The 19,253-nt window shown below is 42.9% G+C and overlaps 1 protein-coding gene across 17 annotated transcripts in view; it reads left to right on the forward strand.

Moving 5' to 3' along the window:
• The window catches only part of ydjc (YdjC chitooligosaccharide deacetylase homolog), a 101,697-nt gene that overhangs the window by 78,691 nt on the left and 3,753 nt on the right, over positions 1-19,253 (forward strand). For 7 of the 17 annotated variants that reach the window (XM_061817613.1, XM_061817626.1, XM_061817615.1 and 4 more), the window contains one exon: positions 15,059-15,577. The exons of 4 other annotated variants lie outside the window; for them this stretch is intronic. The gene's annotated coding sequence lies outside the window, so the exon portion shown is untranslated. Of the gene's footprint in view, positions 1-15,058; positions 15,578-17,009; positions 19,241-19,253 lie in introns of those variants that run through there. 6 more of the 17 variants (XM_061817623.1, XM_061817621.1, XM_061817624.1 and 3 more) reach the window with 6 other exon arrangements.

Consider the following 19,253-nt stretch of genomic DNA (forward strand, 5'->3'; position numbering starts at 1 on the left):
CTCATCTGCGGCCACGATTATTAAATGTTTCTCATAAAGCTCCATAAATTTCTCCTTCCTCTGTCAGAATGGTGTCAACTTCTTTTCTTATTTTGTAGCACTCTTTCTGAATGTAGTGCTTGGTTAATGTATTGTTACAGGCTGCTAGTCGGTTTGTCAACCCAATGTTTTTCAATCCATTGTTTTGTAGGATTATTTGAATTCGCAGGAGGAGCATTTTTAATTGCTCTTGATACACACTCCCTGGAGTGTGATCTTCAGGAATGCCACCGTTTGCTGTAAAACATGCAGTCATTCCAAATCTATTTTCTTCAAATGGTTCATTGTTGTTTTATTTTGCTCTTCAAATGGCAGAAAAATTTGCTTTTTGTCTAAATCTAGTAAAAGTGCGCTATATTAACCCTTGCGCTCCCTGCTACTGTGAGAAAGTACTTTGCTGTCATCCAAATTTCTTTTACTTCCACACCATTTAAGTTGTATGATTCCATTCCCTGGACGAATTATGTTTCATCAACTTTATGAGATCTGATACCTTTTATGGCCGTTTTCACATCATCTAGAGTCGAGTTTGTGTGTGTGTGTGTGTGGTGTGTGTGTGTGTGTGTGTGTGTGTGTTTCTCTCATTTTATTTCCTTTCCATTCCTGTAGGTTAACTACATATATTTCGTGTGTGTGTGTGTGTGTGTGTGTTGAACTGGCCACCAAAGCCATATTGTGTTATCCACAAATTGAAATGTTTTATTTTAGTAGGACATTGACTTCTAGTCCTTACACTTTTTTTTTCAAATGTTCTGTATCAACTATTTTGCTATTTATCAACTATTTTGCTTTGTTTTTCCCCTGTTGGAGTCAGTGATTCACCTAGGGTGACTATAGTGACTTCCCCCTAAACAGTGTGACAATTACTTTCTGTTTGAGGTAATTCTCAAGCTTCTACCACAAGATGCGGAAAATTCTTACCTCTGCATCCCCAAACAGTTGTCACTCAATTTCCTGTTCAAATGAGGTTGCGAACCCCCACTCACACTTTTACACATGCACACGTTTGACAGAGCTCAAGTACATACTGGACACATGTTGCCCTTTTCTCAGGATTATAGAGTAATTTGTCTCCTCGATAGGGTCTAGTATTCTCGAGGTTTGGTTCTACTGCAGTCACCCAGACATGATGTCTTTACTGGAAACCTCAGGTATCTTGAGATCCAGCTCGACGGACCAAGTAAATGTCAGGTTTACCAATTCATTCATTAAACTGAACAAAAAAGGAATCAAAGACACCTGTTAGAGTTTAACAGCACGCCAGGAGAGAGAAGTGGAACTCTCTCATACAATTCGCCACTGCACTCTCTGATTATCCTCTCCTCAGCACCTCTATTTATTTAGTTTCAAGATGTCCCTTATTTACATGGATGTTAAAAAAAGGAGACGGCAAACAAAACATAGTTGGAAACAAAGTGTACTTGTTTGTTCATGTGTGTGTGTGCATGTGTGTAGAAGATTGCTGAGTACATGAGTGGTCATCATTTCTTTAACAGGCAGCAGGGGCTCCTGCCTCTAACAGTTTTGATGATTAGATGTTTTTTGTTCTTGCTATCTCCTGCTAGGCGACTGCCACGTTATCTAGAGCAGAGCAAAGCATTTCTTTATTAGAAGCAGATGTATGATAATTATATTCACAATTATTCCTAAAATCACACAAAAGATTGCAAATTTAAAAATATATATCGCTGAGACAACACAACCAAATACAAGTTATTCAATTTATTAAGGCACAAAAAAAATCCAAACCTTTCTGACCCTCTGTGAAAATGTAATTGCGCCCCTCCTTCGTAAATCACAAGGTCGTTGTGAATAACCACAAATTTGGGAAAGGTGAGTTCTGTTTCACAAGACATCCCAAAACCTGATGACCACCATAATTGTTGAATCAAGAAATCACTAAAATATAATCTAGTAGGGAACGTGAAGTAGGCAACAAAATCTCAAGAACCAATGCATCATGCCGCAGTCCAAAGAAATTCAAGAACAAATGAGGAAAAAAAGAGATTGAAATCTATCAGTCTGGAAAACCTTACAAAGCCGTTTCCAAGGCTTTGGAATTCCAGCAAACCACTGTTAGAGCCATTATCCAAAAATGGAGAAAACTGGGAGCAGTGGCAAACCTTCCCATGAGTGGACAACCAGAATTAGAATCACATTTATCGGCCAAGTATGTAACAACACAAGGAATTTCTCTGGGAGTTGGTTCTGCCCTAGTGCGGCATATATGTTGAGACAACATATAACGTAAAGAACAAACACTTAAGAACAAAGGACAATAGACAGTAAATGGAGATGGAACATTTTTTTTCCTGATAAGAACTCACAGTTATGTAATGTTGTACCAGGATGCAGTCTTCTAGCATGCGCATGAGAGTGATAATCCAGTACAATGGCAATTGTGCAAAGAGTGTCAAGTTTTCAAGGCTGAATGCAGTTTAAAGTGATGAGTCTTGTGTCAGTTGGTCATATATAAAAATACTGGTACCAGCTGGGTGTGAGAACAACTCAAGGCAGAAAATTGTTCGCATGTTGTACTGAAATTGTAGGTTACCTGTTATAATTAATTACTTAATTGCGAGAGGGAGGATCTCTCCAGATTGGCCAGACAGAGGGATAGAGACGGGAAGAATGTGCAACAGGTAAGGCTGATTAAGGATAGAAATGGAAATGTGTTGACTGTTTCCAGTAGTGTGCTAAATAGATGGAAAGAATACTTTGAAAAGTTGTTGAATGAAGAAAATGAAAGAGAAGGAAGAGTAGAAGAGACAAGTGTGATGGACCAGGAAGTGGCAATGATTTGGTAAGGGGGAAGTGAGAAAGGCACTAAAGAGGATGAAAAATGGAAAGGCAGTGGGTCCTGATGACATACCTGTGGAGGTATGAAAGCAATTGGGAGAGGTGGCTGTGGATGTTTTGACCAATTTATTCAATAGAATACTAGCGGGAGAGAAGAGGCCTGAAGAATGGAGGAAAGGTTTGCTAGTTCCCATTTTTAAAAACAAAGGCGATGTGCAGAGCTGTGGGAACTACAGAGGAATAAAGATGATGAGCCACACACAATGAGGTTATGGGAAAGAATAATGGAGGCTTGACTCAGAACAGAAGTATCTGCGGTTTCATGATGTTGTCTCTAGGAGAGAGCAGGTTGGATAAGACTAGAAATGAGCTCATTAGAGGGAGAGCCAAAGTTGGATGTTTCGGAGACAAGGTTCGAAAGAGCAGACTCTGATGGTTTGGACATGTCCAGAGGCGAGAGAGTGAGTATATTGGAAAAAGGGTGCTGAGGATGGAGCTGCCAGGCAAAAGAGCGAGAGGAAGACCAAAGAGAAGTTTGATGGATGTTATGCGGAAAGATATGACGGCAATGGGTGTTGGAGAGGAAGATGTAGGAGATAAGCTTGGATGGAAAAAGATGACATGCTGTGGTGACCCCTAACAGGACAAGGCAAAAGGAAAAGAAGAAGAATTGCAAGATGGGGAAAAACTGTTTGAATGCCTGATAGCTTTGATTTGCATTGATTGGTAGCGCCTACCCAACTGAAGGAGCTGGAAGAGCTGATGGCCAGGATGTGGAGGCTCCGAAAAGATCCTGCCTGCTCTGGTCCTAGTTCGACTGGTGTGCAAGTCTTCAAGGGTGGGTAGAGTGGTGCCAACAATCCCTTCAGCGGTTTTTATTGTCCATTGCAGTCAGAAGTTTGTCCTTTTTTGTGAAAGCCCCAATTCAGACTGTGATGGAGATAGACAGTACTGATTCGATGACCGCTGTGTCGAACAGTCTCAGCAGCTCTTGCGACAAGCTGTGCTTCCTCAGAACCCGCAAGAAGTCCATCCTTTGCTGGGCTTTTTTTGAGGATGGAGTAAATGTTTGTCTCCCACTTCAGGTCCTGTGAGAATGTAATTCCCAAGAACTTGAAGGTCACAATAATTGACACAAGACTGTCTTGGACAGCATGAGAGGCAGTTGCAGTGAAGGATGCCTCCTGAAGTCCACATTCATTTCTACAGTTTTTAGTGTGTTAAGCTCTAGGTTGTGTTGGTCACGCCAAAGCTACAGCATATGCAGACTCTTTGTTGTCTATCATGAGCACAATGACCGTGATGTCTTCTTTAAAGTTAAGGAGTTTGACAACCGGGTGCCTTGAGGTGCTGTCTTTCAGGTAGAGCGAGAAGAGCAGCGGGCAGAGGGCACAATCTTGGGGTGCCTCCGGTGCTGATGGTGTGTGTGGATGAGGTTCAGGAAGTTGTAGATCCTCTGGCAGATGGCAGATGAGATGCTGAGCTGGAGAAGCTCTGAGCAGAGGAGTTCGGGGATGATATTGTTGAATGCACCGCTGAAGTGGATGAACAGGATCCTCGTATCGGGTAAGGTAAGGTGTTCAAGGATGAAGTGCAGACCTACGTTAACTGGTTCATCTGCAGATCTGGTAGCTTGATAGGCAAATTGCAGTGGGTCCAGCTGGTGAAATGTGATGCTCTTGAGGTGGCCCAGCACAAGGAGTTCAAGAGACTTCATGACTACAAATGTCAAGGCAACAGGCTTGTAGTCATTTAGAACAGAGACTGATGGTTTCTTGGGGACTTGGATGATGGCTTATCATTTGGAGCAGGTTGGTACTTCACACAGATTCAAGAGACCTGTTGAAGATCTTTGTGAAGACTGGAGCAAGTTGGTCTGCGCAGACTTTGAGGGACGGTGGGGACAACAGGTCTGGGGCCGCCTTCTTGTTGATAATGTGTTGTTTGAAGATTCGACTCACACTTTGTTCATGGATGGTCAACGGACGCGAGTTGGAGGATGTGTGGTGTCAACGTGTCCTTTTCAAATCTGCAGAGAAATATGTTCAGGTCATCAGACAGCCAACTATTCTTGTCTCCCGGGGGAGATTACACTTGTAATTAGTTAGCGATTGTAATCCATGCCAGACTGATAATTGAGTCGTTAGTGCCAAACTTTTTCCTGTTGTGCTGCAAAATCCCTCTTTGCAAGTGTTCATTTCTTTTGTCAGGTGGTTTCTTGTGGGATAGTACAGGGCCCTATCCTCGCTATGATATGCGACCTCTTTCGCCTGGTGGAGTTGCCTAACTTTGGCTGTTAATCATGGCTTGTTGAATGGGCAAAAAGTTTTTGTTGGTACACATACTTCCTCACAGAAACTTACAAACACTGTGACAATATCTGTGTATTTATCTAGGCTGTTCGGTGAAATTTCAAAGACACTCCAGTCTGTGCCGTTCAAAAAGCGTTGAAGTTCTAATTTTGCCATGTTGTTCCACTTTTTCAGATTCTACCAAAAATTTTGTGTGGGTAGTAAGTTGATTAAGCATTGATCAGAGGAGCCTGGAAGGCTCGCAGGAGTCAAAAATTAATTTCAGGTCCTGTGAGACTGTAATTCCCAAGAACTTGAAGGTCTTGATGGTTTACACAAGACATTTGGACAGCGTGAGGGGCAGCTGTGGTGAAGGATTCCTTATGAAGTCCAAAATGATTTTTTCAGTCTTTAGTGTGTTCAGCTTCAGGCTTTGTTGAACACACCAAAGCTCCAGCCACTCCACTTCCTGTTGATACACAGATTCATTGCCGTCTTTGATGAGCCCGATGACTGTGGTGTCATCTGCGAACTGCAGGAGTTTGACAGCTGGGTGCTTTGAGATATAGTCGGTCCACCTTGCAATCAGTCACATATTTCTAATCATCTCGGGGGGGGGTTTAGCCCTGCTTTGTCTGGCCCCTCACCCAAAACCTCTTTCGCATGGGTGACTACCAGGGACGAGAAGAACCAGACAGCTTTTCTCCTTGGATCGGTGGGACACAAACGTTTCCACGATATTAAATTTTTTTTGGAAAAGTGTCTGTTGTTGACAGGCCGAAGCAGAAAGAACCGCAAGAGAGACTTGAGGAAAATAGAAAGAAAATTGTGCAATCTCAGGACGTGGTATTTGTGAAAGTATTTAGGAGGAATTCATCAACGAAAGCTGACAAGGTCCATTTAAAGATCGTAGCAGTGGAACAGCAGTCCAGGTGAAAGGGTCCCCAATCTGGTACCATTTGTAACACTGTTTCAAAGTACTAGAAAAAGAAGCGTAAAGTATGGACGTGAGAAGGATGGCTGCCACTTTGTATACCCAAAAAAGAATATGAAAGAGAAGTCCAAGTGTTTCTTCAAAGACAAAGGAAAACGCAGACCGAGGGGAATATGGCCTCTATTTATTGTTGCATATACGGGTTGGATGAAAATGTAATTCATACAGGACGGAAGAATAAAAGTAAAGTGAAACCACCCCCCCCCCTGCGTCTTTTCGGTTTTATGTAATTTTCAATTATGGCTTTGTAAGTCAAATTTTTTACTCGACAGGGAGACCACGTCACTTTTTAGATGTATAACATCAAGGGGAAATGACGGAAAAGCTATTTAGCAGTCTCAAAAATCATGAAGGCTGCTACACTTTATGAATATGAAGTGGAGCCTCAAAATTTCAACGTAATTTATTCTTATCAAGTGTTCAAAGTCTGAGGTGTTCAACTTCTGAGACATATTTTCCCATCGGAAATAGTAGTCATACCTCTACATAATGAAAATATTTGTCTTTTGTTGCAAAATAAATTCAGGATACAAAAGGAAAAAAATGGCGTTGGATTCAACTGAATGTAAACATCCTGTACTGTATCTTGGTTTGAAAGCGGCACATAAGAGTGGCTCTCCCATTGGCCACTGCTGGAGCACTTTCCTGGCATCACATTGGCAAAGAGAGATATCAATCTTTAGCCATGACGGCGGTGCTATTGGGCAGACTGGAGTGCAGGGCACCAGAGCCAGAGGTCCTGGGTCGATTCTTCTTCCTCACCGCAGAGACGGCACCAGTCATAATCACCATGTTAAGAGGGAGGGGCGGTGGCTGGACTCTAATTGGATAAGATCGAGGTCTTTCTTGGACAACTGGGACTCTTCCTCTGGATTAGTTCGGGAGGAGGTGAGGGAAAGGATACGGGGGTGGGTAAATGGAGAGGGTTTGTAACTCCTGCTCATCTGCAAGGTCATTGCCTGGGAGGTTGCAATGGCCTGGGACCCATATTAGATGGATCTTTTTTTTTTTTTGGTGGGAGGAAAGGTTGGAGTTGATGGAGAGGGTGGAGGGGTGTAAGGCAGTGGGGTTGTTGAGGGATTGAAGGTGGGACTTGCAGTCTGTGATGACGGATGCTGAGGACCAGTCGTCATAACAAATGTCTCACTTCAAGACGATTTCTGGACGCTCTTTTGATATGATTCATCAAACTAAATCCTCTTTCACAATCTGCACTGGAGGCTTGAAATGTAGTAACTATCTACAAGCTGTGAGATCTCCTTTAGCTCACATTTAAGTGCTGCAGCCACCATATCTGAAAATGTGCTGATTGTCCCCTGTTTAGGTTTTTGCTTCATTATGTACTTGAAATCAGCATATTGACTGTTAATTGCCTCCATAGACTGTGGGTAGTAGAGAATTGCCTCATACCTCTTTGCCAGTGTAGCAATGTGTGCTGGTCCATAGTCAAAACTGATGTCTGAGCTCAATGCTTCAATGTCAAATGCAGACCACTCCTTTAATTCATCCTCTGGAAAATGAGCATCCATGTGGTCAGAGTTTACTAATTAAAAAAAAAAAGTAATATCAGTATTTCTGTCATCAGCTGATGAGGTCCCCATTGCCTCTTTGATACGATCACTCAATTGCACATCCTTCTCCTTTAAGTATTGAGAACATAACTTCTCAATCGTTGCTCTAGCAAAGCAGTGTCCTTCCATCACAGTGTCTTGTAAAGTGCATCTTTGTAAAGTGAGTTGTACTAGCTCACCGAAAATATCTCCAAGAGCAGTGATAGTAACTTTGAACTTTGGATCTCTCAGTTTTTTGTAGCAGAACTTTGCCATTGGATCTCTGTTATCAGTGAATTCTCTTTTGCAGTATTCTTCAAGCACAGTTTAGTTATACAGAACAGCATTCAGAGTTTGGTGTTGCAACAGCCATCACACTTGATTCAGAGGCCTGAATGACTGTGTATCTTCATCAAGAATCTTTGCTCAGGCCTCCAATTTGCCCTCCCTCATAGTGGACCGAGAGAAATTGGAATATACAGTTCTAAGAGTTTCAACATCTCTCATCAAAGGCACATCTTTCTAGGCATCATCAATGCCCAACTCTTCTCTATGGGCCACACAATGTTGTTCAGTTATGTGTGGTATTTGGCGCTTCAACAAAGCTGCAACTCCGTTGTGTTTTCCAAGCATGACTGAGGCACCATCAGAGGTCAGCATTACCATTTTCTGCATGTCCAGCCCATGTTTGGAGTAAAACTGAGTTATTGCCTGGACAATATCATGAGCAATGCATGCTCTCAGCTGTATGATGTCACCAAACACAGTTTTATAGATGACATCTTTTTCCTCCCTAAATTTGATATATATGATGAGCATTTTATGTGCTATATATCTATATCTGTGCTCTCATCGACTATCAGGGTGTACCAGGGTGCATTTTTAAACTTATACATAGTCTCATTCTGCAATATCTCATTGATGGAATTCACTAATTCAAAAGCATAGTTTTTGCCACGCCAGCTTTCTGGTATACTCACATACTTTGCCATGTGGTCGTGGATTTGTTGAACTTACAGCAGTGAGGTATTCATTTTAATGGCATGTAAAGTATTGTCAATGAGAACTTTAACTTGCTCAGGGTCAGATTTGTGTGTGTGTGTGTGTGTGTGTGTGTGTGTGTGTGTGTGTGTGTGTGTGTGTGTGTGTGTGACAGCTCTTTTTCTCCCCGTTGTTTGCGCTCTCATGCAATAATGTACCTATCCCTTTTACCATCTTGAGTCTTCGTATAATTCCAAGAGTATTCAGATGACTTTTCTGCTGAGTATGTCGCTTGAGGTAGCTTCCATTTCATCCATTTTTTTTCCATCAGAAAACTCATTCGCAACTTTAGCCTTACTGCATGTTTTGCAGAGCAGACCCTTCTCAAGTGAAAAAGAAAAGATCCCAGCCAGTTTTACTGCTTGTTCGTTTATTTGCACATACTCTGATAGCCATTCCATCTTAAAAGAACACCTGTTCCTTTTTACTGTGGTTTGAGGAGTTGACATATCACATTCACTGGCTGCACATTTCGCCATGATATGAAGTTGTTAGCATTAGCGTTACGCCGTGGCCAAACCGCCTCCTCGTCCGATCCACTTTCACGGCGGTGATAAACAATGCCGCCCGCGAGCGACGACGACGCTGCCGTGGCCAAACCGCCTCCCCGTCTGATCCACCTCCACGGCGGAGATGAGCTACCAGAGTGCGAGCGCCCCTCGCGGCAATGGGGGGGGTCGCTATGTTAAGGACGTTACAGGCTGCCTGCTGCTACACGACCACTCACTCCCGAATGTTGACTGTATATTCTCTACATCTAAACCAACTCCTCATATGCGCACCAAACACATCAAACGTCAGGTCATGGTCATTACAATAAGGAAATTGTCTTTCAAAACAAGCCTGTCTGGAAAATCTCCGAGATCCATATATTGAACTGGTTGTTATGTCAAGTTCTGCCTGTGTGTATTCTGGCTCAAACGCCTAGGCTTGAACCTTGTATATTGTTATTTTTGTTTTTTTGTTTGTACTTACTTTTCACAAATATTGGCCACAAAATGCCAGATAGTGGATGTTGTCTGTTCAGTGAAACCATATCCACAAGGAATGGGGTCATAACAGGATAACTGTAGACATAGCAAACAGATTTCCAGCTGTAGTCATTGGAATGTCTGAACGAGAGAAGAATTTCAATAATAGTTTCCAATTCATAGATGTTTCTAGGTGAAATCTGTGGATAATTTTGGCATTAATAGTAACACTGAACCCTGATCTACTAACTTTAATGTGTGCTCCCATGTCTATTTTTTTCGACAAAGTCATCCTTTAATGTTGTTTGGTACTGTTTACATTTGTGTGTTTTTCGGTCGTCTTGGGGTTCAAGTACTCAAGAAATGACTTGTGAACCATCAGTCTTCTCTGGACTTTTTTTTTTTTTTTTTTGAAAACTTTCGCCAATTCGCTGAATCTTTTACTCGTCGTCGCTATCAACGGAACATCACGTCAAAGACAGTGCAGAGGCTCTTGATCTGGTACATAATTTCACCTGCACAGGAGAGAGCACTGACTGGCGCTTCTGTCACTTGATCTTGTGAATCTACGCTCCCTGTCGAATAAAATGGATGAACTTCAGCTTCTGAGCAAGACCTGCAAAGACTTTAGATGTTCTGCCAACTTGTGCTTCCCAGAAACTTGGCTTTGCGGACGCGTTCCCGACGGAGCGGTTATGCTACCCAGCTTTCATCTTTATCGCGCGGACCGCATCGGAAATCGAAAGGCGGTGAAATATGTTTTCGTTTTTGTGGATAATCAGTTGTTTCATCCTTATGTGAGCGTGGGCTGCTAATTACCACAAGCCTGGTGTTAGCAACAAGACCAGCCATCATTATGCCTCCTTTCTCTACCGAGGACTATCATGTACTACTGCAGAGGGTGTCAATTCTGGAATCGAAAATCTGCCGTCTTGAAATTTATGTGGATGTAAATGGACATCCGGGAAATGAAACCACTCTACAGGTGTCTCAAAGTGGTGAGGAGAGGTGTGCTAACAGACAACCACCTAGCCAAATAATGAGGACTGACATAAACTGTGGAAAGCAAAACGGACACCCCAGCAGTTCTCCCTGCAATTAACTGGGAGCAAACCCCAAACATATTTAAAAAGGAAGACATAACAGCACCAGGAGATTACCGAAGAATCTGGCTGGCCTGCGTTGCGGGCCACCTCAACACTTAGTGAGTGCCCATGGACGGTGGTTATAGCAAAGAATAAAAATAAATATTATAAAATATTTTGTCATTTTTATTGTTTATTGTTCTCTTTGTTTTCAAATCCCTTTAATCATGTAAAGCACATTGAGCTACCTTTTGTATGAAATGTGCTATAGAAATAAATTTGCTTTGCTTTGCCTTGCTTAATATAAATAAGAAATGGTGCACGGATGTTACACAGCTCAGTACACACTGCAGCTCACATTTGGAGTCATTTTAATGGGCCCATGAATTTGCCACTTTCATTCTTGTAGGTGTTTACATTCTGCCCCAAGGTAGGATGAATGCAGCACTGATAACGCTTGCCGAAAAGGTAAACGAGATTGAGAATAAACACCAGAATCACCCCTCATTATCCCAGAAGATTTTAATGCAGCTAAACTACAAACTCCCTATATGTAAGCAGCACGTAAAATGTCCGATGAGGGAAAATAACTCTCGAGACCACTGCTAAACTTCAATAAAACACGCATATCGCACAATTCCTCGCACTCCCCAAGGCTCCTCTGATCACCGCTGAAGACTATTTTACTTTTATTGTACTTTCATTATTTGATGAAATATGAAAGTGTTGTCCATTTGCTAATCAGACAAGGATGTGTTGTGGAGTGCCATGGCTGTCCTTGATCTTTGTACGCAGAAAACCGACTGCCGCCATCCTCCTCTCCCAGGCATTGCCGTGGAGACAAAAGACACCAGATAAGTAGCGGAAAGTTACCGTACCGGCCCAGGACCAGACTGCGAGGGTGGCAGCCACTTCTACCATGGACCAAAACATATAAAAACCCTGTGTTACCGGGCAGCTCTTGTCTTCTTCTTGGGTCATCTTGTCAGAAGACACACATCTCGTGTGCAGCAGATGCCATTGGTCATGTCTTCCTCGATCATCAAACACAAGTAGGGTCCAAACTCGCAAATCCCTACAATTTGATTACCCCGACTGTAAGTCGAACGAGATCGATGAGTGTTGGCCATTGACAGAGGATATTGTTTGGAGCCAGATGAGAAACTCAGAAGTGTTTTATGGACAAGTCGAGCTTCTGACTTCTCCAGGTCGACCAAAACCAAAAGTAAGCAGAAGCCTGTTAATGTCGAATTCTGCATATTGAACTACCTAAATTTGAGAAGTCATTGGGATCAGACTGTTCATGCCTCATGAGTTTTTGACAATAAGAGAAAAATAAAATAAGAGATCAAGAGAAATTGTATATCCCATCGTAGCTGACATATTGTAGACGTACAATTGCACTGTGAGGTTCACCTGTTACACCTAAGGGGGATGGGATCCCTTAGAAACAAAGGGTTTGCCGTCGGTTTGAGCCTGTGACGTCGCAAGGTGGTATACAAAAAAAAACGAATAGTATAGGCTAATTTGTTGCACGATAAGAATTTGGTTGGGTTTAGTTGAAGAAGAGTGACCACTAAATTAAATAAATAATCATGGATGGTGAATTTGATTGTGAATGTGCTGAATATAATCCACTTAAAGATGAAATGTTCATTGAAATTGAGCAGCAAATGATGGCTAATGTTGATCAAAAGGAACAAGCTAAAGAAAGGAAGCACGCATTAAAACAATGGCAAAAACACAACTTGGGTAAAATTCGCGATTGGGACAAACTGATGATGAAATTACAGGAAGTTGATAGAGAATATGTAAAACAGGCGAAAAATGTGCGGCACAGATTAGATAAGGGCTCATGGAATGAAAAGAGGAAATGTAAGAGAGAACTTGAGGTGGACGAACAAAGGCGCACTGCACATTTAATGACGATGACGGCGAAGGCGGCGTTGAAAAATGATAATGGCAAGTCGGACGAAGGTAAAGTGAATGAAGAAGATGGTGCAGTTACTCCCGGACCGGCGCCGACCGCGCCCCTGTATCCAACAGTCTCGTCGCCCTACGCAGGGGAGATGGACTTTGAAAGAGGACCGGGGTACTACCCAATGATGAAATTCGCTGGTAAGGTGGGATGCGACATTGAGGGTATCACGGAACCCATGACGGAGGAAGAAAAGAGGGTGCTGAGAAAAGTTATATGTGTTGTGGGTACGAGTAAAAAATGGAAAGGAGGAACAAGACACATTGAACATGCACACATGCATGGGCCTTGAATCACACGTAAGTATACCATGCACACACATAGGGATAGAGGAACATGAGGAAGAGAAAGAAAGGGGGGCATAGAAGACTTACCCCCTCCTCAGACCAATGCCGATTTGCGGAACGAAAAGCCTTTAGTTGTCCCTCCTGCACGTCAGACAGAGTGCATGGATAAAAAACAAACAAGCCAGTAAACAAAAAGCTACAATGATTCCTAAGATAGAGGCTCCAGCAGGTCCAATATACAAGCCATTTGATCTAAAAAATGTTGATTGCCTTGCTGCCCGGTTGCCTCATCTTTCTTCTGGTGGTAATGCATGGCTGTCTAGTTTTGTGGAAACTTTACAGCAGTATACACTCTGCATGGGAGACTGGAGACAAGCAGCATCTCGATAATGCTCTAGTATTGAACGTGAAATCGAGACAACTGCAGGTATGCTTAACGTACCCAATGGAACCATATTGAGAGCACACTTCGAACGTCTGGCAGGAGCTGTCAGAGACTGGTTTCCCATTCCTGTTACGGCCGCACCCACTTCCTTTCCCTATGGTAACATTGACACACTTGAGCACTTGGCTAAATGTACTAAACTTTGGACTGAATCGATTGGACATCACCCTGGACAGTCTGGTTCGGAGGAACTTCCCTGAACCAGTACAGACCACTCTTAAAGCTGACGCTGACCTCCTGTCAGGAGATGAGCCTAGATTTAAACAACACTTCATGCATCACCTCAAAATATATTTAAGCCTCCCACAGCCATGAAATTACTAAACTCCAAAAATAACTTATTAAATTACAAGTAGCACAGGCAAGATGAGGCCACACAAAAGAAGGCAGATAAGAAGGAAAAGTTCAAAACCACATCAGATGTAATTTTTTTGGCAGGCACAACCACCTAGACAGGCAGGTGGGTTCCGGGGAAATAGCCGGTGATACGCAGGAAGCCGTGGAGGGGGCCAGGGGAGAGTGCAACAACATCAACGTGATCAAGGATGTTTTGGCTGTGGTTCTCTTGATCACTGGATTAAAGACTGTCCTACAGCTCTTCCACCTCAAGGTCCAATGCGGGGGCGTGGTGGCTGGTTCAAGAACCGAAGGGGCCAAGGCAGAGGCAGAGATGACCGCTTTGGCGGCCCACCATGGCAGCAGGATGGACAGCAGCAGGTTGGACAGTACCACTCAGGGTGCCCGGGAAGCCAGGATCCGGCGATGCAGGTGCCTTGATCCCCATCTCTGTTGCGGGGCGAAAAGTGAACACTCTCATTGACACAGGGGCAACACACTCCTCACTCATCATCTCGCTTCCGGACACTTTCTTGTCACAACACACTGTGCATTTGATGGGCTTCTCAGGGACTCAACAGGCCCTGCAATAGACTCAACCCCTACCGACAATCTTGGCTGGACAGACCTTCCACCATTCATTTGTACAATCACCACAAACACCAGTGAACTTGTTAGGACGTGACCTATTGATTAAGGCACGTGCCTCCATCTTATGTGGGAAGGACTTGTTGTTTCTTTCCCAAACGGAGAGATAATGCCGACAGCTGACAGCATCTGGCACTCTGGACAATGGCTTGTGACACCTGTGAGTGAACCAACTCCAACTGTGGACATTTATTGGGCCCGACTTGAACTAGAAACACCGCTCAAACCTGGTCTCATGCATCAATTTCTGTTGTGGAAGCCCTCACACTCTTAGGGCTTATCTGCCTCCACTAGATCCATACCATTGCAAACTATATTACGACCGCAACCACGATCTAGTATACATGGAAAACTTTGCGTGCATACAAGGTGATCCACACATATAAACACAGCAAGAGAGGGTGTAGCGGCATCCTGCTCTCTTACACCAGATCAAATGAAGTGGTTTAAAATGCAGGAAGACTCAGTACCCCACATTTCACTCGCTTTGTCTCCAGGACATGAGCCTCGGCAACTGGGACCTATGGTGAAACGACTGACTCAAATGACTGACTGGGAGGACTGCATTCTTTTGCTTCTCATTTCTCTTTACAGATCCAGGACTCTCCTCCATCACCACCTCCTGCCCTTGATCTTCCTGAGTGGTCATCTGTTTACCTTAAACGACTCTCTCGTAAGTGGTCAGAACCCCATTGGTCTGGTTCCCACAAGGTGACTGCTCGTATCTCCAAAGCTGTCCGCTTGGAAGGAAAAGGAACTAAGTGGTTTCATTATTGTATGCTTCGCCCTGCTATACTATGCTTCGCCCTGCTATAGACTCTTAATTCCACTTTTATTTTATTGCTTGTTATTGTTTTATTGTTAACCATTATTTCTACAGATGGTCCGATTGCTTTTCGGACCAAGAGAGGGAGGCAGGAATCTATAATATTATTATTATTGATGTTATTGTTGTTCTTGGTATTTGGATTTGGGAAATCGCTCAAAAATACCCTCTTCTGTCAACTCCACCTGTGTTCTAGGTCTTATGAAAAATAACACCAGCCCAAAAGAACAAACCTGTGTTTAATCGTGCTTTGGCGTGCCAAAACTTCAGCTGTATTTTCCTTGAAGGTAATGGGGACCCAATTGCCATTATCTCTGATGATCAGTGTGCAGAGAACCAGGAAGCACCTTTCTTCCAACCAGTCAGCCGTGCTGATGTGTGGTGGTGCTCCCGCGCAACAGCATGGGCAGATGTGCATTAGTAACTTTACTTTACCCCATTTCCGTTGTTCCTGTCTCCCTAGATGATCTGGCGGTTGCTCATGAACACTTCAAGGAAGCCCTCAGCCTATTACGCCATTCACGTAGGTTCAAACCTACATGGCTCGGTGCCCCCACCTAGATTGACGCTATTGGCGTCCCCCATGGTGTCCCAGATGAGTATAAACTGGCTGATCAGGTCGTTGCTGGTTTTGAAAATATACCTGTAATTTCCACCCTGTTCCCTGTTATTCCAAACAAAATGTCGACCGTCTCAATTACATACATTATAATCTGCAACGCTTGGGCAATTTCACCCTTGAGGGACTTGAAGCTGTGCATGAGCAACTTAGGGCTACATCTATTATGGCTTTCCAAAATAGAATCGCATTTGATGCAGCGTTGGCCGAAAAAGGTGGTGTTTGTTCCTTTTTTGGCGACCAATGCTGTCCGATTATTCCGAATAACACTCAACCTGGTGGCCGCCTCACTAAGGCCGTAGATGGATTTTAGAACCCTGGTTAAGAAAACAAAGGAACACTCTGGTGTTGACAGGTCTATGTGGGATAACTGAATGAAGGTGTTTGGTAGATGGAAGGGTGTCATTTCATCAATCTTCATCTCTTTGGGTGTCTTCACCTATATTCTCACCCTATGTGGATGCTATTGAATTCCTTGTATTCGTTCTCTTTAAACCCGTCTGATTGAGAAGGCGATTGGTGGTTTAGGGTTGATGGCTGAGGGCCGTAGTAATTATGTCCTCATTAGGCCCCCACCCCGACACACTCCTCAAGATGATTTCATTGTTGCAGTCGCTCCCCTTGAAAATCATGCTGTACTTCCACCACCTCCTAATTATCATAATCTTGACATGCCCCGGGATTTCATTGCCCTTGCTCATATTGTGTGATTATTATGTTCTACTTATATATGAGTATTGTTGCTTTCTTTTTTGTTTTGCTGTATTTGAGTTGTCTAGTACTCTCCTGCAGGTTTAAAGCTTATGAGTGTTCTGAATCATGAGGCGATGCACTTGTTACAAGGCATGGTTGGACGACTAGAGAGGGTTTTATGTTTTCCATATTTCTTGAAGTGTTACATTTGTGATTTTCCCGTTTGTTTTTGTGATCTAATTTCATAGCTCAAGAGAGGGAATGAAGACTATTTTACTTTTATTGTACTTTCATTACTTCATTAAATATGACCTCATACATTTAATAAACACATAGTGTTGTCCATTTGCTAATTGTACAAGGATGTACTGTGGAGCGCCGTGGCTGTCCTTGATCTTTGTACGCAGAAAACCGACTGGCACCATCCTCCTCTCCCAGGCATTGCCATGGAGACGAACGACACCAGATAAGGATCGGAAAGTTACATCCCGGCCCAGGACCAGACTGCGACGGTGGCAGCCACTCCCACCATGGACCCATACAGATAAAAACCCTGTGTTACCGGGCAGCTCTTGTCTTCTTCTTGGGTCATCTTGTCAGAAGACACACGTCTCGTGTGCAGCAGATGCCTAGATAAGACCCGGACGTCTGTATTGCACATTCCTTTGTAATAAATCCATTTGCTGTTAACTTTGTCTAATCATAGGGTCCAAACTCGCAAATCCCTACACCACTTAATCTACTTAATACCTACATACAGGCAAGTGCACAAAGCCTTTGGTAAACTCAATTAAAATGTGGACCAACGAGGCTAAATTCAAACTTGAAAGCTGCTTTGACTGCAATGACTGGAGTCTATTAGAAAGCAGACTTGATGAATTCATGGATATTGTTTCTGCGTATGTCAGTTTCTGTGAGGAGGTGTGTGTACAAACAAAAACTTTTTGCACATTCAATAACAACAAGCCATGATTTATAGACAGACTTTGGCAACCCTGCCAGGCTAAAGAGGTTGCATATAGTAATAAGGCCCTCTCCAATTGCACTGAGAACCATCTGACAAAACAATGTACCTTGCAAAGAGGGATTATGCAGCAATTCTCTCCATAACACAACAATAGCAGGTTAGCTGACAATGTGAACAGCTTTTACTGGATATTTGAAAAGGACACTTTCACTCCACACATCTACCAAGTCACACCACCGCCCACTTCAACAACTTCAACATCTCCAAATCTACCGTTTAACATTCATGAAAGGGACGTGAGGCGACGGTGGCTGTAAAGTGCAAAACACAAAAACAAAAGCAGAAATACTAAAACAAAAGTGGAAATACTTGAACAAAAGCAGAAACACCAAAACAAAAGCAGAAACACTTAAACAAAAGCCGAAACACTTTAACAAAAGCCGAAACACTAAAACAAAAGCCGAAACACAAATAACAGCAGGGGGCCTAGAAGTGCAAAACACAAAAACAAGAGCCAATACACAAAAACAAAAGCTGAAACCGGAAAAGTTGGGTTTTTATTTTTGTCCATTCTGAGGCCATCACCTTATCCACTTGGTGCGTTTTTGCCATACATGTGCTAGATCTTTAGAGTGGTTGAATGATGCGGAACTAACAAGAGGCCAAAACGCACAGGAAACTCATCCAGATTATGCTGAGCAAGGTACAGTAAGTACGGTTTGTACCTGTACAGCCATGTTATTTATTTAGATGCGAATTTTGGAGTGGCTCCTAACTTTCCAAATTTTTCAAATGGAACTCTCGTTTGATTCAGGAGAAAATCCTTGCGCATTATATAATCAATAGACTTCAGAAGCTCGAATTCAAAGGAATGACAGTCATTTAACTTTTGAACTAAAGCAACAAAAGATTTCAGGCTAAGGAAAAAAAAACAAGTCCAGGTAAAGAGAACTACAGTACTGTTAGTTTAATGGGTAATTGACCGAATACCTCTGCAGCAGTTACATTTATTGTTATTAAAATGGACATTTTTTCATTGGTTTTGGCCTACTGTACAGCAGTTTTGTCATGATCACAAAATATTTGGAGAGAGTACACAGACGTTTGGCTCACTATATTGTTGTTTTGTTCCACATTTAAAAATAATTTCAACTTTTTTCAAATTAAATATTGGTCTGATGATTCCACATGGGGCGGCACGGTGGCTCAGCTGGAAATGTGTTCCCACCTTTGTGGAGTTTGCATGTTCTCCCTGTGCCTGCGTGGGTTTTCTCCAGGCCCCACCACTGCCACTTTCTGTGCCCCATAGCTCAGTGGTAAACCAGAGATCATGAGTTCATATCTCACTGGGTCCTCTACTCCCCTCGAGGGGTTACATGTAGACGGAGATGCATCTGAATTGCTGAAACATGATGTCCAGAGAATGACAACATTTAACAAGGAGTTGGGAGAAGGCCCATACGTACTGTTATTTCCAGACTACAGAGAGGTGACTCGTCCCCGGGACAGAAACCCCATTCACCTTGTCAGTCTTTAAAAAGGAACTTTTTCATTTGCCTGTAAACACACTTAAGAGGGGGTCAGTAAATTTCATGATTAACTAATCCTTAAATTGTCTGCATCAACTGTAATACATTTGTGGGTTTATTTTTGTGATTTTTTTTTTTTTTTTTTTAATTCACAG

Source organism: Syngnathoides biaculeatus, chromosome 4 (assembly GCF_019802595.1).
Source record: "Syngnathoides biaculeatus isolate LvHL_M chromosome 4, ASM1980259v1, whole genome shotgun sequence".
In the NCBI taxonomy this organism is placed as follows: Eukaryota; Metazoa; Chordata; class Actinopteri; order Syngnathiformes; family Syngnathidae; genus Syngnathoides; species Syngnathoides biaculeatus.